This window comes from Pseudorca crassidens, chromosome 8 (genome assembly GCF_039906515.1).
Source record: "Pseudorca crassidens isolate mPseCra1 chromosome 8, mPseCra1.hap1, whole genome shotgun sequence".
Lineage (NCBI taxonomy): Eukaryota > Metazoa > Chordata > Mammalia > Artiodactyla > Delphinidae > Pseudorca > Pseudorca crassidens.
The window spans coordinates 16836826-16860056 of record NC_090303.1 but is presented as its reverse complement, the minus strand read 5'-3'; the positions used below and the strand labels follow the sequence as shown (position 1 = coordinate 16860056).

The 23231-nt window shown below is 40.6% G+C and overlaps 1 protein-coding gene across 20 annotated transcripts in view; it reads right to left on the bottom strand.

Moving 5' to 3' along the window:
* Window positions 1–23231, bottom strand: part of NRCAM (neuronal cell adhesion molecule) — a 320573-nt gene that overhangs the window by 162243 nt on the left and 135099 nt on the right. For all 20 annotated transcript variants that reach the window (XM_067745908.1, XM_067745914.1, XM_067745919.1 and 17 more), the window contains exon 3: window positions 2996–3070. The gene's annotated coding sequence lies outside the window, so the exon portion shown is untranslated. The remainder of the gene's footprint in view (window positions 1–2995; window positions 3071–23231) is intronic.

The following is a 23231-nucleotide window of genomic DNA, read 5'->3' as shown; positions in this document are numbered from 1 at the left end:
CCTGCCAGATTTTCCCTCTTCTACACCTTGCCCAATGGGAACGTGCTTTAAGGCACAGCACGAGCATGACGCTTCTTCAGACTCATCACGGTTACAACCAGGACCCAACCTACATAAGCGCAGCGAGAGCAGAAAACCAGTATTCAGAGTGATTTTGGGGGGTGCCCCCTGCAACTCGGGTTGCTTATAACAATTCCACCATTAACTGTCCCTACATTTCAGCTCAGGGTTTTCAAGTCAGGTAGAAGGCAGATTTTCCTTGGAGAGAACTTACACATTAGTGCTGCTGGTGAACGCGAACGCAGTTTTCACATGCAACTGGACACGGGGAGGGGTAGCACTTTCCAGACAGAGGGATGTGGGGTGTGGTGAGGCTTCACAGACCATGGCTCTGGCTGCCCACATCTTTCGGATACCACAGCCCGCTAGCGAACATGGAAAAGCCTACTGAAAACTCTAAGTAGTTTCCAAAACGCTTTCTATTCTAATGTCAGAGGCCGAATTCTTGAATAGCCCGAGGACGTTCTGAATACAAGTGTGCTTTAGAGTTTCAGGAAGTTCCAGGGCGTCTTTGTGAGGCAAGTGAGAGACACAGGAAGGCAGTCAGTGTTTAGTTTCCACCAGATGCAATCCTCCATGAAGATAAAATGAGATATTTTTGTGGCTCTGCTAGAGCCTAACGACTAAAAGTTCACTGTAGTCATCTGACAAAAGTGCAGCCGAGAAGATAACTGAGAAGAATGTACCGAGAAAGGGAGAATTGAACTTTTTCACTTGTTGCCCTAGAAGACAGAGATCTGAAGTCAAAGAACTCTCATGCAGTGAATGGATGAGAAAATAATGCAACCAGCCAGGAAAACTCCCTGAGGAATCACCTTATGGAGCCCCACTGCTGCCACCTTACAAGGGCACCACGCACACCTTCCCAGCGGCCCCTGTGCTTGCCTTGTCTTTGTGTATATTCCCCCTTTCACTAGAAACCACCATTTACAAATAAGCTCCTGGTCTTTTGGTCTTCCTACCTCTCCTGAGTGTCACACAACATGCTATCTACAGAAGAATCTGCTATCACTTACTGCTGGTGCTGGTGTTTTATGGGTAGGCCACTTTACTTACCACTGAGACAGGAAGACAAGAGTACAGCCATTTTGGAAAAGGACCAGGGAACGGCTTTGAGCAAAATAGGCCTTGGAAGCTAAAGAACAAAGGTCCTGGGGGCCTGAGTCCCATAGACAAAAACCAGGCTGGCAGGAATAAAAGATGAACCTTATCTCTGTCACACTCACGAGTATACCTAGTTGCAACAAGACTCAACTATAAACTTTATCCTTATCCGTTCCGGTACTTTCTTGCAGAAAATTCTGCCGCGCTCCTTTCCCCGCAAAGAAGTACTCCTTGTTCCTGCCAGCCACCACGGAGCCACCTGCTGCTGATCAAGAAGTTTGACAATTTGTGGAAATTATCAGTGATCATGAGACCAGCCCTCTCTATTGTTATAAAAGCAACTTGCCCCTTCTACTCAGGGAGCTGGCCTTCTTTCCTGTGCACAAACTCTCTCTTTTAGTAAAAAGCTTTGCTTGCCTAAGAGTCTTGTGGAAGCGGTACTCACTTCTATGGTACTGCTGTCCAAGGACGTGGAAAGTGTGTGCTGACACCACTGTTACTACTAATTCTTAGTTCCTAACAACTGTGGTTCAGTGTAGGCAAACTTCCACGTCCCTGCTAGAATGGAGGGGTCTCTCACGTTGTCTCACCTTGCAGGTGTATTTATTTTATGAAATACGGACACTTGTTGGAGGAGGTATGTCTAGGTATATCAAAACTTTATCAGTCATTTTCCGTTGACGAGGGAGCTTTCAATTAAAAGAGCCATTCATACAACATTCAGGCTCTTTCGGTATTGGTCAAAATGATCTAACTCAGCAATGTTGCTAATCTTTACTCATTTTCACTTTGAGAACTCTCCAAGCAGAACAAAACGTGTGCTATTTGATTCACAAAGCAGCCTCCTTAGTTTCCAGGCTACTGATCTGGGGATTTCTGGCGCGATTTTGAAACATCACAAAAACTAGTTAGTCATATACATTTAGTTTCAGTACAACATAACGGAAGCAAATTCAACTGAGGCATGAAAAATACAAAACAACATATGGATGGATCAATTTCAGACTTCTCAAGGACAAGGGACAACATCTTGTAAGATTTTACTACCTCAAAATCTTGCCTACAATCTTCTTTTCTTAATTAAATTCCATGGGACTCTACTTGTTAAATAAAACCTATGAGATAAGAGACCTAACTGCTGAACAATCATGCTTTCATAAATTCCTTAAGGAAGCTATTATTGGGTGAGATACAGTTGTCTGAACTGTGTTCCAGATCGTCAAGTAAGATATTTTTCATCAAGTTCAATGGCCTTTGAGAAGGCATCATTGGCCTGGCAGAGTCTGTTCTAGAGCTGATAATTCAAATGATATAAATTGGACTAGGGTGGGAAAGAGATTTACAAAGCAGAAAGCCTGTATCAAAGTAACACTGAAACTTTCCAAACAGACTTTTGTATTACTTGGACAATATGTTCTCAGGAGATTTTTGATAGATGATTGAATCAAAAAGAAAACTTTCTTACAAATAATTCCTTACCGTTTTAAATCTTTAATTCCATCAGAAACCTATTGTTTACTAGCAATGCTTTTATTCTGCTATCTATTTTCTGAACTTTGTACAATTCATGATTTAGAAAAACAAGAATCTTATTACTATGAAAAGACGTGAAGAGCTGGTTTCCTTCCCTGTGTATTTGATCCATCCTCTCTGACATGCAGTATGATTCATGTTTCTGCGACCATTATCCCTACTCGCTGTCTTTCATCATACTCTCTGGATGGACAGTATTAAACATGGCGATACTATTACATAAACACATCATTTTATGGTATAATTCCCTTCTTGAACCAATTACTAATTCAAACCTTTTAAGAAGATAAGCCCCTACCTTTGAAGAAGATCTTCTTATTTGAAGAGATTGTTCTTCCTTTGACTTCTTTAAACCAAAAGTCTTAGCATTGCTCTGTGGGTGGAAGAGAGGGGAGAATGTTAACAAGACATTCGTCGTCAATCACAGCAGATTGTCCATACATTAACTCCAACTGACTCCCTGATGGGAAACTCAATTACAGGGGGAGCCCTACAAGGAAAGACAAATTATAAATAGATTTGCCAAAACACATCTCTGCTGGTTTCAATCAAACGTGACAGCAGAGAAGTGACTAAAACTCTGGTGACCATCCCATTAATGGATCCCAATCGAGAGAGTCACGCCTGGTGCCTTTTTTCAGTTTATGGAAATAGAGGGTTTTTTGGTAATGCATGTGTATAGCGTGGCTAAAATACTTCCATATTGTGTGACTATTATTATTATTATTGAAGTATTTTATTTAGTAGAGTAGGAAATCTTCTCTGTTTGAAAGGCCCCAAGTTTTCAATGAGGGTCACAAAGAAATGATGGGTGCAGCGTAGAGCAGAGAAGACCCACCTGGGCTGTGACAAAGGGCCAGCTATGGACAGTCCAGAGCTTGACCATCTCCAAGTCTCCTCTCCTCAGCCTGAATGTTTCCTTTGCAAATATTCCAGCTGAGAAATAGCCAGCAAAGGACAGCACAGACCGGGAGGAAAACAGTCACAGCTGAGTACATTAGGTCTCTCTTCTTTTTTTTTTTTTGAGACAACCAGTTCAGGGACACCCATGGTTTGCTAAAAGAGGATTTGTGGCTTTTGGGACTTTGGGCTTTTGGAAACAGAAGTCATACTATCAACCTCTGAGAAACCTTTCAGAGAAGAGAAACAAGTGTCAATTCAGGAATTCCTGGCTGCACTCGAATATGAAGACAGCTATCAATTGCAAAATGATTCTATTACTAAAATAAAAAGATATGTCATCATCTCAGACGCTTTAGTTTAGGTGCGTGTTACAAAATATCTTCTGTATTCAGTTGCAAAAAGCTTTATCTTAATTACATGTAAAACCACTCCATCGATTTTCACTGGATCTGCCGCAATGACATTTTATCAGGACAAAATACTAATGTTGCAGTGGTTAGTGATCCTCGCATGGAATTAAAACCAATTTTAGGGTAAATGAGGTTTTCTTTCCTTGTCATTTAGTTCCCACTTACAAAATCTCTACAGGTGTGTAGGAAAGAGGCTACAAGGATTTGAAGCTATTTCTACAATAAAAACAATTCAACCAAATATACTGAACATTTCATATGTATCTGTCAATAGACTGGATAAATACAGATAAGAAAACGGGAATTAAATAAGACATGTTTCCTACATAAGGGATCGCAGTCCATGCACTGATGGGAAAACCAGAACTACCACCAACCACCATACAATGCAGTATTTATAGAGTATACTATGAAACCACAAAAGAACAATTGATTCTACAAGGGGGCATCAAGGAAGGCGTTCCACAGGACACAAGGCTTGAGTTAAACTTTACAGGTGGGTAGAAAGGGCATTCTGAGTAGAAGGAAGGGCAGAAACAAAGGAACGGCAATGACCAAGTGGGTGGTATGTCCACACCAGCAGAGCAATGGAGCTACAGGCACAGTGATGGTGGGAGACCGGGTATATGGCCAAGAGGGGAGGCTACTGAGGTCACACGCTACCAGAGTACAAACGGCCTTGAGCACCAACCAACTGACAAGTCTGAACTTGAACTTGAGAACAATGCAGGCCTACTGGGGGTATTAGGCAAGAGGAAAGAACAGTTGTCAGTAGTGTAACTGCCCAAGAGAATAGAGATTGGAAAGGGAGGCTGCTTTGGGGATGTTTCAGTCACCAACATACAAGATTCTTGGCTTGTAGGGGTAACCCCTGGCTCTTCTCAAAGCCCACCCCCAAGATGAATCAGAAAACACAGATGGAACACTGATGTAGGGATAGGAACATTGATTTGGTCAAGACATGCAATGCTACTGCAAAAATAATAATAATCTAATTTCACTAATGGAATGATTTTATGACTTTTCATTATCCTAATATAAGTACACCTTTCGAGGTGGAACTTGATCAGGTCAGCATGTGGATGGGGTCTAGTTTCTCTCCCCTCCACCTAGCCATCTCTCCATCTTTCTGCATCTCTCTCCCCCAGGGCAGCTCGACTTGCTTCGGGCCCTGCCCGGGACCTGAGGTAGGTGGGGTAGCCCAGTGCCAGGCCTGACACTAAGGAAACCTGTCCTCCTGAATCCTTTCTTTCTGTTATGGGATGTGGGCCTTCATTAGTCTTCCTCTCCGCATTGCAGTGTTAATGTCTGACACTGGTTTGGGCTTAAAGGAATCAGCCCTACTTAATGGGTATTGCTTCCAGGCCATTACTCACCTAGGGGAACGGAGCCTGTTGCCTCTTCTAGCCTAGAGTAACAGAGCTCTGCAGGGGGACTCAAGATCGAGGCCGCAGCTTCTAATGCCTCTGTATTTCGTCTTGCTTTGTCAATGTCCTCACTACAAGCATCTCCTTTGGGTACCACAGAGGTAGAGCAGAAGGTAAGCATTATTGGGTCCTCTGGCCAAAATACACCACAATCCTTTATCTCCAAATCATCTTGGTAAGACAGTTACGCTACTCAAAAGGTAGCCTGTTCCTACCTTCTTAAAGGCTCTGCTAAAACAAATTTCTGTGTATGGCAAAATCAACAGAAACTTAGAGAGTGCTTGAGTTTGCCGAACTGACCCCTTTAAAGGCATCTTCACCCCACCTATTTGGTACCCTCACTGTGTCTGAAACACCCACACCACGTTGCTGGGGAGCTGTTGCTGAAAATCTATATCACAGCTGACCGGAGGCTACTGCTAGATATTGGGGAGAGAGTCCAGTAAAGACACAGGTCAATAAAATGAATTTTACTATAACTTTTACCTGGAAGACCTAAGAGAACTAACATGTAATAGGCTACACTGTGTCCCAGACACGCAGGTGATGCACCAGTTCTATAAGCATCATTATTGCTTTGACACAGAGGCAGAAACTGAAGCACAGAGAGGTGAAGTTAATGGCCCTCGACACACAACTGGCAAGTCATACGTTTGGAACACAAGACCACTTCTGTCTGAATTCCAAACTCGGGCTTTTTCTACTTCCTCCTGCGGCTTTTGAGAGAGGACAGGACAAACTTGGGATTGCGGATGCTAGCGAGATGCAGTTAGAGGGGAGCAGGAAATTCTCAGAAAGAGTGCTCAGACTGAGTGGAAGAGCCAGAACTAAGGAGCCAGAAATAAAAGGGTCAAGAGGGGGACCACACCTTGGTGCACGGTGTCAAAACCTACAGGAAGGACCCAAATGGGGAAACTCAGCAGCTGGGAGTGGGAAGTCCCCGCAGCCCTGAGCTGGTACTACCCCCCCACCCCCATGGCCTATGCTTTCCTGCTTTCAGCGACACCCGCTGCACTAGCATTTCTATGTCCCTCTGGCAAGTACACTGTTTACTAACAATGTCTCACAAAGGGGCAAGTATGAAAGTACTACTGGGTATGGTATGGAAGATGTTTTGAACACGGATTTTTAAAGAGGAGGCAAAGGAATGTGGTTCTTTTGATAAGTTTGAATCGTTTTCAGAATAATTCAATCCAGGGCAAAACACCCTAAAAAGAACACTTATTACGTAATTTCGCATAGGTATGGTTTCCCATACGCATCATGTGGGAAAATGATTTCATCCTTGCTTATGTGTATTATTGAAAGCCTCATTTTTAACCTCCCTGTGATGATGTAAGCCCTCAAGCCTTTGCAAAGACCACCAAAAGACTATGTACTAACTATTACCACGTCAGCAATTATGCCAAACATTTCTAGGGAATGAATGTTTGTTTGCTACATTCGTTACTCTTGCTTTGACAACTGTGTCAATGGCCTTTCATTGCCCTGAAACATTTAGGTCGACGGCACAGGATAATACATCATTGCGAAGGATTATTTTCCCAATAACAAAGTAACATTAAATTTTTTTAAACCAAAATACAATCAACTTATCCGATTAAATAAACCCAGTCCTAAGTCAAAAGGTCAAGGTGAGATCTGATGTCATTTAAAAGTCGCCTTCAGAAAAGATGAATAACATCTAGGTGAAAAATGTAACAAACCCAAAGGCCATGGTACACACAGTAAAACAATTAAAATAAAAACAATTCAATGGTGCGTAAGTATAATATTAAAAATTTTCTACAATTCAAGAAAGTGAATACTCGTCTTAGCCGCTCATAGAAAAATAACATCATAAAATTCCTAAGAGCTCCAAAATAAATCGAACTATTGATTGGCATTAATTTTTGGCAGGATTTGTTTGTTTATTTTCAAATGAGAATCCACAACCTTCAATACAATCAAAAATCTATGTGGCAAACGCTGTTAGGAAAAAGTATCAGCGAGCAAAAATGCTCAAAATCTCATTTAGTTTATACTCTCTGGCACAATTGTGAGGACATTAAAAATGCTTACTCTTTAGTTGCTGTGGGGTTGATTTCTAAAAACTGGCCTTAGTGATGATAATCTACCCTTTGGGGTAGACTACATCAAAATATCAAGCATCTGACTCCTCAAGCCAATTCTGTTTTCAACTGTGACAATTATTTCCTGTTTATACTCTTAAAAAATAAATATAGTTGATAAACACTTCTGAACACCAATTCTGAAAACCTTACACGTAAGGATATATTTATACACCTGCACTGGTATGTATTTACGTCTCACGCAAAAGTGTTTTGTGCTTTTATCATGAGGAAATGATAGTAATTTACCAAGTTATTTTTAATCTTTGGTCTTAACAAAACTTCAGTAGTAAATCATGGACTAACTCCCAAACTCTTCTTTTTTTTTCTTAACTTCCTGCCTTTGACATGATTCTTGGACTGAATCTGGGGCTCATTCATACTTATTAACTGGAGAGAAAAGGATAAACAAACAACCCTATTAAAATTGGCATTGATCTTTGGTTTCTCTGGGGTATGCCTGTCATCTAGCAGCCTAATTCAGCTTGGCATGGCAAAAAGCCAAAATCATCTTGAAAGCCGGTTCTCCCCGTTCCAGCAGCCTATGAAACAAAATACATTGCAAAAAGCAGAGAGTATGGTCTGAAATAAAGCAGGTTCTCCAGCTAGTACCTCAAAGAGATGGCGCCCAGAGGGGCCCACCTCTACCACAACCTGGCTGGCGGGGCTTCTGGGGACACGGAGTGCCGACTTCTAATCCCAAGTTTAGCATCAAGTTCAGCGTACTCTTGCAAGACCAATCAACTTGTTGGGACTTGGGACCAGCTCCATGACCTCTTCAATGTCAGGGTGGCGCAAGGCAGGGATCCATCCTGATGGGAGACTTGCAGGTGAACCAGTGTGCATCCACCCTTACCATTCAGAGAAATGAAACCACTGGTCCCTTGATAAATCAAATTAAACAGATTGAAGATGGACCATCCCCAGAAGCTTTTGAGTGTTTCAAGTGACATCGTCATCTGCTACCTTGTAAACTGGTGCAAACAACCAACAGTGGGCAAATTACACTGATGCTGGATAAATGCCATCTTACCGTCTGTCAGTGCACTGGCCATCATGCTGTCACATACATTACTGGAACATTTCATGGTACCTCGGACATGGCACATTTCATGGTTTTATAGGAGGAATAACTAGAAGTAGAAACCTAGAGATCCAGTGGGAGTACTGCTAGCTGTTCACCAAAGAGCCATTGTCCCTTCTGTCACGGAGAGGGGCTGTGAGGGAGAAGCTCCTGTCCGGGGTCTACATTTCCAGCTCCCCTTGTATCTGGGCAAGACCTTGAGATGTAAGAGAGCTAACATGTATCACTTCTTTGCCCAGATGTTTAGGAAGCAAGTGTGTGTTTCCCACACCTCTTATCTCTCCACTGTTGGCTGGATGTCAATGCCCAATGTGACTTTGGAAATCACATGGCCTGGCCTGTGTCAGTGGAGGTTCCTGAAGGGTGACAGGTAGAGAGCCTTCCCTCCATGCAAATGGTCTACATTACTAGCACTGGACCGTGATATGAGTTAGAAAGGAACTCTAATTCAGTGACATTTCTACAATTTAGGGGATTGTTCCAACAGCTAACTCTGCTCTATCAGCGTCAGCATGTCATAAACACAATAGAAACTTTAAATTAAATCTGTTCCTCGTTGGTCCTTTTTCTGTGTCTATAATCTAAGAGGCGTAGATTTAATTTTATAATATTAGTCCATGCAGAGCAGTAGAGCAAAAGTGATTAAAGGATATTAAATAAGTCCTCTTAAAGACAATTAAAGTAACAGTGTTTTACTTTGTTTAGGGAAGAAAAAGCATAAAGGAGGCTGGTTAAACTGTCAATGAATATACGAAGGTCCTAAAAATTTTATATTGCAGATAGTGAGAAACTATTTCTCAACTTCCCTAAATATAAACCAAACAAATACCAAAGATTTACATGATGGTATAAAAAATAACACTGTACCTAGACCACAGGGAAGACTGAAAATAGAGTTTTTGAAACTTATAGTTACCAGTGGGGAAAAGGGAGGGAGGGATAAACTGGGAGATTGGGATTGATATATACACACTAGTATATATAAAACAGATAAACAAGGACCTACTGTATAGCACAGGGAACTCTTCTCAATACTCTGTAATGGCGTATATGGGAAAATAGTCTAAAAAAGAGTGGATATATGTATGTGTATAACTGATTCACTTTGCTGTACACCTGAAACTAACATAACATTTTAACTCAACTTTACTCCAATAAAATTTCTTTTTTTAAATGGTAGCAGCATAGTAAGTAGTGGGTTAAAACCTCAGCTTTTTCTTTTCTTTTCTTTTCTTTTTTTTTTTTTTTGGTGGTACGCGGGCCTCTCACTGCTGTGGCCTCTCCCACTGCGGAGCACAGGCTCTGGACGCACAGGCTCAGCGGCCATGGCTCACGAGCCCAGCCGCTCCGCGGCACGTGGGATCCTCCCGGACCGGCAGGCGGACTCTCAACCACTGCACCACCAGGGAAGCCCAAAACCTCAGCTTTTAAAATTCACCATCTCTTTGACTCATTAAAAGCAAATTAAATTTTTTGGGAGAAAAAAAAGAAAATAGAATTTTTGAGAGAATCTCTTAGTAGGCGAGGCTGGAAATCCACTTTTCTAACAGGCACCCCCAGGGGGTTTTGATGTATGTGGTCATGGGCCACACCACGAGCAATGTGGTAAAGATGGTTAGACAGTGAAATACACCACTCTGTGAGGTTGTCACATTTCCTTCCTAGAAGAAAGCAGAACTCATCCACAGGGTGGAAAACAAACATCGGTCGACAAATATTACAGACCTCTGGGAACCCAGACAGGTAAGACATGACTCCATTCCTTAAGCAGCCCACGGTCTTAGGAGAGTGACTGTGAATGTATATCCGTGTGTGTGTGTGTGTGTGTGTGTGTGTGTGTGCGCGCGCGCGCGCGCACGTGCACACGCGTGCCCATATGCAGAGTAGGTTGTGAGGAACAGGAGGGAACCAAGATGATTCCAGGTTAAATTGGGCGAGATAAGCTCTCACCCTGTGGGTGGGCAGATGTCCTCCAGTGTGGCCCCTGGTACCCCGATCTCTCCCGGGCATGCTTGTCCTGGAACACAGTCTCCAGATAATGTTACCACCAACCAAGATACAGAATGAAACAGAGGCACCCAACCCTATTCAAGAAGCAAAAGCAGTTCACTTTTACATATTTTACATATCAAACTTCCATGTGAAAGTGATGGGAAGAAAAGATGCTAAGGCAAACAAAAAACAATGTCTAAAACCACAAGGCTGTATGGGGAGCTCCTGTTAATGGGTAGTTTCAGTCTGGGATGATGAAAAAGTTCTGGAGATGGATGACGGCGATGATCATACAACAATGTGAGTGGACTTATTACCCCTGAACTATACACTTCAAAATGGTAAATTCTGTTACATATATTTTACCACAATAAAAAAACCACGGCTATAAGAACTAGACACAGCATAGAGAACCGTGTGGATACCAAGGGGGAAGGCGGGGTGGGATGAATTGGGAGATTGGGATTGACATATATACACTATTGATACTATGTATAAAATAGATAACTAATGAGAACCTACTGTATAGCACAGGGAACTCTACTCAGTGCTCTGTGGTGACCTAAATGAGAAGGAAATCCAAAAAAAGAGGGGATCTATGTATACATATAGCTGATTCACTTTGCTGTACAGTATGAACTAACACAATATTGTAAAGCAACTATACTCCAATAAAAATTAAAACAAACATGGTTATAGATTTTCCTTCTAACTCCATAAGTTAATGAATATAATAGGATAGTTTCCAGAAAAAAAATTCAAAGTACACCTTACACTCATCAATACACTCTGTGTCCTTGAAAAGTCAGGAAAACATTAATTTATTCAACAAATATATATATATATTTTTTTGCGGTATGCTGGGCCTCTCACTGCTGTGGCCTCTCCCGTTGTGGAGCACAGGCTCTGGACGTGCAGGCTCAGCGGCCATGGCTTACGGGCCCAGCCGCTCCGCGGCATGTGGGATCTTCCAGGACCAAGGCACGAACCCGTGTCCCCTGCATCGGCAGGCGGACTCTCAACCACTGCGCCACCAGGGAAGCCCTCAACAAATATTTAATAAGCAACCACTATGGCCCAGACACTGTTCTAGGTACTGAAGAGACAGTAGTGAGCACAGTAAAATCCTGCCCTCATACAGCACTTATTTCTTCATCTCCTCATACACTCAACAAATATTTATTAAATGTCTATCACTTGCCAAGTTCTACACTGGGCACCAGAGATATAATGGTGAAAACACAGTGAAAATATCCACAAACCAGACCCTTCCTTGCCCTCATGAAGCTTCTAGGAGACTGCAGGAGACAGATATTGATTAAATAATCACAGAAATGAGTATAACATATCAACTTTGAAAAGCTGTCAAAGCAGAGATGCATGGAGCTCCTAGTGTGTGGTGATGGGAATTGGCTTCGTCAAGGAGGCTGGTCTTTCTGAAGGAAAGAATGACTGAGCTGAGTTGTGATGAACGGGGCTGGGAGGAAGTGTGGCCTGAGCAGAGCAGAGGGAAAGGGGAGTGGCCCCAGGGAGGCTGGAGAAGCAGGCAGAGGTCCGGCCGTGCGGAGCCGTGGAGATGTTTCAGTCTTTACCTAAAGGACCCTGGGAACCCATGAATGCACTTTAATGAGGCTGGGGGTGGGAAACGAATGATTTCATCAGAAATAAGATTTATTTTGCTGCTCTAACAATTTTAAAATGGCCAACTGAAAATGAGGCCAGAAACAAGTGAATTCCTATACCGTTATAAAAACAGGTGAAACTCTGAAGCTTTCAGATGAAGGGTAGTATTTAACATATCAAAGAATTATCATGATCAGATGAGAAATTAGGAACAGCACTCTTTTTTAAAAATTCTTTAGTGTTGATCAAAACACAGTCTCTCTATTCTATAATCTACTAATGAAGTTGAATTTGATTAAAAGTGAGTCACCTGAATTTGCAAGCCTGGTAAAGTAGGTTGCCTACACTTGATTAATACTGTTTCAAGTGGATACTTTGCCGGAAAAAGGGAAACCATTTGATCAAAGAAATGAAGTGTATTAAACTTCACAAAATGTGATGACTTGGGCTTCTTTCATTAACACGTAAGGTGCAAATGGGACAGTTAACTAAACACTGCACTAATTTGATTAGTATTTAAGAACTTGAACAAAGAATCAAACGCACAGCATTTCTTCCTTTAAAATATGGTTATCAGTGCTGATATACACTGTTGAACGGGAAAAAAAATTCAGACTGGCATAATGCTGTGTGCTAAGAGCAGATATATAAGGGAAAAGGAAAAAACTCTACCTTCTGTATATAGTCAGGTTTGCCATATGCTGCCTATTTTAATGTGCACAGATTTAAACATTCAATAAGTAGGCGACAGACATTTCTGCATTTCAAATTCTGGACAAAAACAGGAGGTAAGGAAGCATCAAACTCTTGATTGTGTAGTTGAGCTGGTGTGACCCCTGAACAACATAGTTCATCCCAGACTATCTCTCAAAGTTCAGGAAAGTTGTATAGACTTGACCCATATAATTTGCACAATTCACCTTTTCACCAAATTGTCATGATACAATTCAGATCTGTCAGTTCACTGTTCTGCTTAAATTACCTTAAGAATGCAATGTAGATAGCCAGAAGAATGCTCCCAAGGATGCTTTAGCCACATTTTATTATAAACTACCAAAGCCCCCTTGATTTTATAGGTGCTGGGAACTACGGCTTATTTGCAGAGGTCTCTACTACTATCACTTTTGGGGACATAGCCTTAAATTTAACCTGACTTGATTTAAAACCTAGTAATTACATTCTATCAATTTACACTTTGGTCCTACAAATTTTAAAATAATTTTTAAATTGCATGTGCAAAATTCTTCTGATTTTAAAGCAAAGTTTTAAATGCCCAATGAAGTTGCCCAGTGGTATCAAAACTCTAGTTCATATTCTTAGCAGATGTTACAAACAATAAGTCAGATTGTAAAGAAAGGGATGAAAATGCAGTAAATCAGATTTAGGAACAGTATAGAAGAATGAATGCATTTCCCATAAAAGAAAGGGAGAAAATCTTTTTTTAAAAATTAAAAGTATAATTTGTGCATCTTTTGCTGTTGTTGGCACTAAACCTATCTCACCAGAAAGATGAAATGAGAAGAGGTTTGAAAAACTTTGAAACATTCGAATAAAGACTAGACATTTCTTTTTTCTTTCTTTTTGCTATCAGTTTTCAAAGTTGGCAAGTCCTTTTTGTTTCAAAATTCTCTTTAGATGCTCTAGTTTTCTAGTCTCTTCTTGATACGGGCATGAATTCACAAGCAGTCCCCTCACTTTTACTCTTCCCCACGACTTCCTGAGTAGTTGCCATGCTCATTGAACTGAATTTGAGGTCTTTTCATAATACTGCTCTGGAAGGAGAAAGGAATGAACCACAACAGAAACAAAACTAAATGGGTTCCAAATACAACTTTGATGTCACTTCAGTGATGTTTCCATAATATTGACTAGCACCCAGGACCTCCAAATGAGGACTGTGCCTCCATTTCTCAGTTGTCTATGCAAGCACTAATTTTCAACCTTAGTTGTATTGATTTTTTGAGCCAAAGGGAACTTTCTGAGCATAAAAAGGAAACGAAACAAAAAGCAAAGGAATCAAACAGGATTTCAGTTATGGCTTGGTAGAACCCCAAATCATACCTAAGCCTAACAATATAGATTTCTCCCTAGGAGTATCTGAGTTGAGTGGCCTAATCCTGGTCAATACCAAAATGGCTTTGGGAGTCGCAGACCTCTCAGGTCTCTAAATCAGCCTCCCAACTTGAGAGTTTGAAACCCTGGTCTTACAGAAACCTGAATACTATTAGTTCCAGGTCACTGACCAAAGTTAAGTCCAAATATGAAGTTGTCCATTTAAAAAGAGGTCATCTTTCATGCAACATGCCCTGTATTAAATGAACCATTATTTCTAAATAAAGCAATCAAATTATGAATTCAATAGCTTACCAGGTGACATTACGCAAATCACTTCCTCGCTGGGTACAAAACGGAGTTAATAACCCTGACCTATTGCCTAAGGTCTCTGGGAACAATTCATTTAGGAATTGTCTAAGCGCTGTATAAATGTTACTGGCGTTATGAAAGCTTGGTTTTATTGTCATTGGAATACCACCATCCTAAAAAGGAATTCAGAGGTTTGGTCAGAGGTGAACTAACAAGGCAAGGTCTATGCTAATACAAGTGCCCTCTGACCTTGGATCACTGAGCTTGAAAAATCACACAGATCAGAATGTAAATGAAGTTTGCATTTTCAGAGACACAGTTTTTGTTAATTTCTTTCCTATTCAAGTCCTTTGCTTTGAAAATCATTACTCTGGAAGCAAAACAACCATTCCATTTTCAATTCCCCCCCCCCCTTTTGTTTTGTATTATTCTCACTGCTATCCCCAGCATCATTTGCATTAAAGCATGACACTGAAGGCATCCAAGGCCTTTCTTTCTGAATCAACTATCTGGCACACCCAGGAAACATGCCTGTCAGTAGACATGGGCTGTGCAGAAATCAAATTTCTTTCCTTTTCAGGTTTTTAAAAAATTATGTGATTCCCAGACTGTCATCACTTTTAGAGAAAGTCAGTTCCCTTTCCCCAGTTAAATTTCCATGATCCATTTTGTTTATCTGACAAATAGTTACTGAGTACCTAGTCTGTACCAGGCACTGTCCCAGGTGCTGGAGAGAGCAATGAATCAACAAGGCAGAAATCCCCGCTCTCATGTAGCTTATATTCTAGTGGGTGAAGACAAGTAGAAAGCAAGATAAATAATTCAATAAACAGAATATGTTCGAATTAAAAAAGTACGGTGAGAGGATGGGAGGGCAGAGATGGGGAGGGGTTGACATTCTAAATATGATGGTCAGGGGAAAACTTGAGAAGGTGTGATCTGAGTACAGCTTTGAGGGAGGTGAGTGTGAGAGCTACTGGGGAAGGGTTTTGCAGGTAAGGCGAGAGTTCCAGGGACATGGAAGGGCCCTGAGGTATGAGTCTGCATGTCTGAGAACACCAAGAAGGTCAGGGTGGCTGAAGGGAGTGAGCAAGGGAGACAAAAGCAGGAGATGAAAGCAGAGATGGAATGGGGTACCAGATGAGCTTGGGCTGGTACATCATTGCAAGGCCTCTGGCTTTCACTCTGAGTGAACTGGAAAGCCCTTGAGAGGTTCTGAGAAGAAGAGTGACATGATCTGAGGTCCATTTGAAAGGCTAAAACAGGCTGCATTGAGAATAGGCTGCAGGGGAGCACAGGAAAGACAGGAAAAACAATGTAAAAGGCTACTGCAATAGCTCAGAGCAAATATTAGTGGCTTGATCCACTGGGGGTGGCACAGGGGTAGAGCTTCACAGCTTCCAGTCAGTAATCACATCCTTTTCTTCATCTAGCTGTGGTTTCTTATGTGAATTACTTCACTCTCTGAGAAAGTAATTTTTCTTTAAAGCATTCCCTTCCATACCCTTCCTGTCAATAATAACACTTTCACTCCCATCACAACATCTTAGGTAGGGTCAAAACATGCCACATTTGGATGTAGTCAAGTCAGCAAGTAAACTACAGTTAAAAGATAAACTGAGGGGGCTTCCCTGGTGGCGCAGTGGTTGAGAGCCCGCCTGCCGATGCAGGGGACACGGGTTCGTGCCCCGGTCCGGGAAGATCCCACGTGCCGTGGAGCGGCTGGGCCCGTGAGCCGTGGCCGCTGAGCCTGCGCATCCGGAGCCTGTGCTCCGCAACGGGAAAGGTCATGACAGTGAGAGGCCCACGTACCTCAAAAAAAAAAAAACATAAACTGAGGCATGTTAAAATTGTTTGAGTTTATTATTTGAGAGAAAATCTATTAAAATCAGGCAACACCCAACCTAGCAGCTAAAAAGGGGCTCCAAGGAGCTGTGCAAAATGAAAGACCTTGATAGGCAGAAGGGAGCAGGAATAAGGAAGTTACACCAGGAAAACAGCAGGTTAGTTATTACAAAGTTACTTTCCTTTAGGAGTAGCAGGGTCTATCAGGCAGGTTACCTCACTAGGGCTGACCAGGTAACTCCTCATTGGCTGGTTTAAGATTCCACTTCTGTGCAAATCAAAACTACAATGAGATACCACCTCACACTGGTCAGAATGGCCATCATTAGAAAGTCTACAAATAACAAATGCTGGAGAGGGTGTGGAGAAAAGGGAACCCTCCTACACTGTTGGTGGGAATGTGAATTGGTGCAGCCACTATGGAAAACAATATGGGGGGTCCTTAAAAAACTAAAAACAGAGCTACCATATGATCCAGCAATCCCACTCCTGGGCATATATCTGGACAAAACTATAATTCAAAAAGACACATGCACCCCTACATTCATAGCAGCACTATTTACAAGACATGGAAGCAACCTAAGTGTCCATCAACAGATGAATGGATAAAGAAAATGTAGTAGATGTATATACAATGGAATACTACTCAGCCATAAAATGAAATAATGAAATAATGCCATTTGCAGCAACATGGATGGACCTAGAGATTATAATACTAAGTGAAGTAATCAGACAGAGAAAGACAAATACCATGTGATATCACTTACATGTGGACTCTAACATATGACACAAATGAACTTACCTATGAAACAGACTCACCTAGAGAACAGATTTTTGGTGGCCAAGGGGGAGGGAAGTGGGGGAGGGATGAATTGGGAGTTTGGGATTAGCAGACGCAAACTATTATATATAGACTGGATAAACAACAAGGTCCTACTGTATAACACAGGGAACTATATTCAATAGCCTGTGATAAACCATAATGGAAAACAATTTTTAAAAGAACATATATATGTTGTAAAGCAGAAACTAACACACCATTGTAAAGCAATTATACTCCAATAAAGATGTTAAAAAAAAGAACATATATAATATGTATACATATATATGTATAACTGAATCACTTTGCTGTACAGCAGAAATTAACACAACATTGTAAATCAACTATACTTCAACAAAATAAATTAAAAAAATAACAACAGGTGATACAAAAAAGATTTCATTTCTAGGAGAGCTGAAACTGCAATTAAGTCTCAGTTTGGTGACGTTAGGCTTATTTAGCATAAGTGACTCCATTTTCAGCCTGTTGTCTTTTATTTTTTTGAATTTTATTTTATTTTTTTATACAGCAAGTTCTTATTAGTTATCTTTTTTTTTATTGGAGTATAATTGCTTTACAATCATGTGTTAGTTTCCGCTTTATAACAAAGTGACTCAGCTATACATATACATATATCAGCATATCTCCTCCCTCTTGCATCTCCCTCCCACCCACCATATCCCACCCCTCCAGGTGGACACAAAGCACTGAGCTGATCTCCCTGTGCTATGCAGCTGCTTCCTACTAGCTATCTATTTTACATTTGGTAGTGTATATATGTCCATGCCACTCTCTCACTTCTTCCCAGCTTACCCTTCCCCCTCCCCGTGTCCTCAAGTCCATTCTCTATGTCTGCATCTTTATTCCTGTCCTGCCCCTAGGCTTTTCAGAAACTTTTTTTCTTTTTTTAGGATTCCATATATGTGTGTTAGCATACGGTATTTGTTTTCCTCTTTCTGACTTACTTCACACTGTATGACAGACTCTAGGTCCACCCACCTCACTACAAATAACTCAATTTTGTTTCTTTTTATGGCTGAGTAATATTCCATTGTATATATGTGCCACATCTTCTTTATCCATTCATCTGTTGATGGACACTTAGGTTGCTTCCATGTCCTGGCTATTGTAAATAGAGCTGCAGTGAACATTGTGGTACATGACTCCTTTTGAATTATGGTTTTCTCAGGGTACATGCCCAGTAGTGGGATTGCTGGGTCATAGGGTAGTTCTATTTTTAGTTTTTTAAGGAACCTCCATACTGTTCTCCATAGTGGCTGTATCAATTTACATTCCTACCTACAGTGCAAGAGGGTTCCCTTTTCTCCACACCCTCACCAGCATTTATTGTTTGTAGATTTTTTGATTATGGCCATTCTGACTGGTGTGAGGTAATAGCTCACTGTAGTTTTGATTTGCATTTCTCTAATAATTAGTGATGTTGAGCAGCTTTTCATGTGCTTCTTGGCCATCTGTATGTCTTCTTTGGAGAAATGTCTATTTAGGTCTTCTGGCCATTTTTTGATTGGGCTGTTTGTTTTTTTAATATTGAGCTGCATGAGCTGTTTAAATATTTTGGAGATTAGTCCTTTGTCTGTTGATTAGTTTGCAAATATTTTCTCCCATTCTGAGGGTTGTCTTTTCATCTTGTTTGTACTTTCCTTTGCTTTGTAAAAGCTTTTACGTTTCATTAGGTCCCATTTGTTTATTTTTGTTTTTATTTCCATTACTCTAGGAGGTAGATCAAAAAAGATCTTGCTGTGATCTATGTCAAAGAGTGTCCTTCCTATGTTTCCCTCTAAGAGTTTTATGGTGTCTGGTCTTACATTTAGGTCTGTAATCCATTTTGAGTTTATTTTTGTGTATGGTGTTACGGAGTGTTCTGATTCCATTCTTTTACATGTAGCTGTCCAGTTTTCCCAGCCCTGCTTATTGAAGAGACTGTCTTTTCTCCATTATATATCCTTGCCTCCTTTTTCATAGATTAGTTGACCATAGGTGCATGGGTTTATCTCTGGGCTTTCTATCCTGTTCCATTGATCTATATTTCTGTTTTTGTGCCAGTACCATATTGCCTTGATTACCGTAGCTTTGTAGTATAGTCTGAAGTTAGGGAGCCTGATTCCTCCAGCTCCGTTTTTCTTTCTCAAATGGCTTTGCCTATTCAGGGTCTTTTGTGTTTCCATACAAATTGTGAAATGTTTTGTTCTAGTTCTGTGAAAAATGCCATTGGTAGTTTGATAGGGATTACATTGAATCTGTAGATTGCTTTGGGTAGTAGAGTCATTTTCACAATATTGATTCTTCCAATCCAAGAACATGGTATATCTCTCCATCTGTTTGTGTCATCTTTGATTTCTTTCATCAGTGTCTGAGTATAGGTCTTTTACCTCCTTAGGTAGGTTTATTCCTAGGTATTTTATTCTTTTTGTTGCAATGGTGAATGCGATTGTTTCCTTAATTTCTCTTTCTGATCTTTCATTCTTAGTGTATAGGAATGCAAGAGATTTCTGTGCATTAATTCTGTATCCTGAAACTTTACCAAATTCATTGATTAGCTCTAGTAGTTTTCTGGTGGCATCTTTAGGATTTTCTACGTATAGTATCATGTCATCTGCAAACAGTGACAGCTTTACTTCTTCTTTTCAAATTTGTATTCCTTTTATTTCTCTTTCTTCTATGATTGCCGTGGCTAGGACTTCCAAAACTATTTTGAATAATAGTGGCGAGAGTGGACATCCTTGTCTTGTTCCTGATCTTAGAGGAAATGCTTTCAGTTTTTCACCATTGAGAATGAAGTTTGCTGTAGGTTTGTCATATATGGCCTTCATTATGTTTAGACAGGTTCCCTCTATGCCCACTTTCTGGAGAGTTTTTATCATAAACAGGTGTTGAATTTTGTCAAAAGCTTTTTCTGTATCTATTGTGATGATTGCTGTCTTATTTTTAACACTACTCTCCAAAAGCACAAATGGGGCTTCCCTGGTGGCCCCGTGGTTGAGAGTCCACCTGCCAATGCAGGGGACACGGGTTCGTGCCCCGGTCCGGGAAGATTCCACATGCCGCGGAGCGGCTGGGCCCGTGAGCCATGGCCGCTGAGCCTGCGTGTCCGGAGCCTGTGCTCCGCAATGGAAGAGGTCACAACAGTGAGAGGCCCGCGTACCGCAAAAAAACAACAAAAAAAAGCACAAATGACTTGATACGGTTCTACTGAAGTTCTCAGTAAAGACACCTGCCACTCTTCAACAAGTACTGCATTGCAGTATAGACTGTGGAGTGAAAGCCTCCCTCTGAAGAAGGTGGCGGGTAAAGAGGGATTGGAGTGGGTAGAGAAGTCTGGGATGAGGCCAGTAGCTCTACAAATGTGCTTGCATTTCAAGTTTATTAAGTTCCATCAGTAATGCACAAAGACATGTTTGGAAGCAAATTGTTATTCTGTTTTCATATGCTCTTATGTGTGTATAAGCCAAAGAAATGCTCACTGCCTTTTAACTCTTGTGTGTGTAAAACTTAGTACTCCTTTTTAAAAATCTTTAGCTGGGGCTACTATAATCAGACACCATGTACCAGGCAAATCTAAGCCCTGAGCCCTGATTGCCAAGAAACAAGGACAGACACTCCCTTCTCCAAATAGAAAGGAGGTGGCTGCACTCAAGCATAACTCCATGTACTCTAGGAAGGTGATTGGCCATGCCAACAGCCAAAGAGAAGATTCTGAAATAGCCCTTGTGGGAAAAGGAGGAAACCACATCACTGTTTTCAACCAACCTAGAGGGAAAGTTCTTGGCAACTTCAGGACCTGTGGTGAAGGAGGAATGTGTAACAAGAGTTCTTGGAGTACCATGGCGTGTTCTCTAGGTAGGTGGGAGAACTCTCACTTCTTATCTGGGTCTCATTTTTTGCAGAAGAATTGAGCATGAGAATTTCTTTTTTTTTTAAATTTATTGTATTGAAGTATAGTTGATTTACTATGTTGTGTTAATTTCTACTGTACAGCAAAGTGATTCAGTTATACATATACAGGTTTCTATATATTCTTTTTCATATTCTTTTCATTATGGCTTATCACAGGATATTGAATATAGTTCCTTGTACTATACAGTAGGACTTTGTTATTTATGCCGAGAATTTCATTCTGTAAATGAAGTGATATGTGGCCTTTATAAATGGATTATTACTTTAAATAAATTATCTCTTTTATTCATTTTGGGGGACCAGAAAAAAAATACATCTTGACATTTAGAAAAACAAAGTTTTCCTGAGTTTGGGGTCCTATACTGTGTTCTAGTTCCTCCGAGTATTTGCATTGCCTGCTCCCTCATCTTCTTCAGGGTTTGATTCAATGTCATCTTCTCGATGAAACCTTCTGTGGCTGCCATGTCCCAAATGGCAACCTACATTCAACTCCCTATCTCCTTTACCTGCTTTATTTTTCTCTTTAGAACTAATCATCTAACATATTACATATTTGATTGATTGATTCTGTTTATAGTCTTGTGCACTGGAACATAGCTTCACAAGGACAGAAATTTTGTCTGCTTTGCTCATGCCATATTCCCAGTTCCTAGAAAGATGACCAATACATCAATAAATATCTACTGAATGAATGAATGAGTTCCACAGAGTGCATCAAATTAACACAGTGTTAACCTGAAATGTTATATTTAAAAGATCAGTTTTGGCCAGCACATGCATACAAAGTTTTTCTGGAAGGATACACAGGAGACTGAAACTAGCATTTACCTTGGGGGAGGGTTGAGGGGGAGAAATTTACATATTATTTCACAGCTGTGCTATTCACATCTTTAGATCATTGGAATTTTTATTGTCACTGAGATGTCTGGGTGATGTGAATTATGGGCCATTTAAAATTCTTTTTAGGTACACAAATAAGAAATGCTGGAGAGGGTGTGGAGAAAAGGGAACCCTCCTACACAGTGGTGGGAATGTTAAGTTGGTGCAGGTACTATGGAAAACAGTATGGAGGTTCCTCAAAAAAACTAAAAATAGAGTTACCATATGATCCAGCAATCCTACTCCTGGGCATATATCTGGACAAAACTCTAATTCAAAAAGATACATGCACCCCTGTGTTCATAGCAGCACTATTCACAATAGGTAAGACATGGAAACACATAAATGTCCATCAACAGATGAATGGATAAAGAAGATGTGGTACATTTATACAATGGAATACTATTCAGCCATAAAAAAGAATGAAATAATGCCATTTGTAGCAACGTGGATGGACTTAGAGATTACCATACTAAGTGAAGTCAGAAAGAGAAAGACAAATACCATATGATATCACTTATATATGGGATCTAAAATATGGCACAAATGAACATATCTATGAAACAGAAACAGACTCACAGATAGAGAACAGACTTGTGGTTGCCAAGGGGGAGAGGTGAAGGAGGGATGGATTGGGAGTTTGGGGTCAGCAGATGCAAACTATTATATATGGAATGGATAAACAATGAGGTCCTACTGTATAGCATAGGGAATTATATTCAATATACTCTGATAAATCATAATGGAAAATAATATGAAAAAGAACATATGTATATGTATAACTGAACCACTTTCCTGCAAAGCAGAAATTAACACAACATTGTAAATCAACTATACTTCAATAAATAAATAAATAACATTATTTTTGCAATGTTCAACAGTAAGAAAACTAATAAATGTCCATTTAACATTAGTTAACCACATATATGTGTAAAAGACTACACATAAAGATACCCAGTGTATTTGATGAGACATGCAAAGTTAATACACAAAGATACATTGAATAACTCTTCTACTTTTTGAGTGCTCAAAGATCTCAAACATAACAGGATTAACAAATCTGGCTTGAGAGGTATGTTGGTACCAAAGACAAGTGTAGCTAACAAGGACTTCCCAATCATCAGTACGCTCTGAACTCTGAAGAAGGAAGTAGGTGAGCGC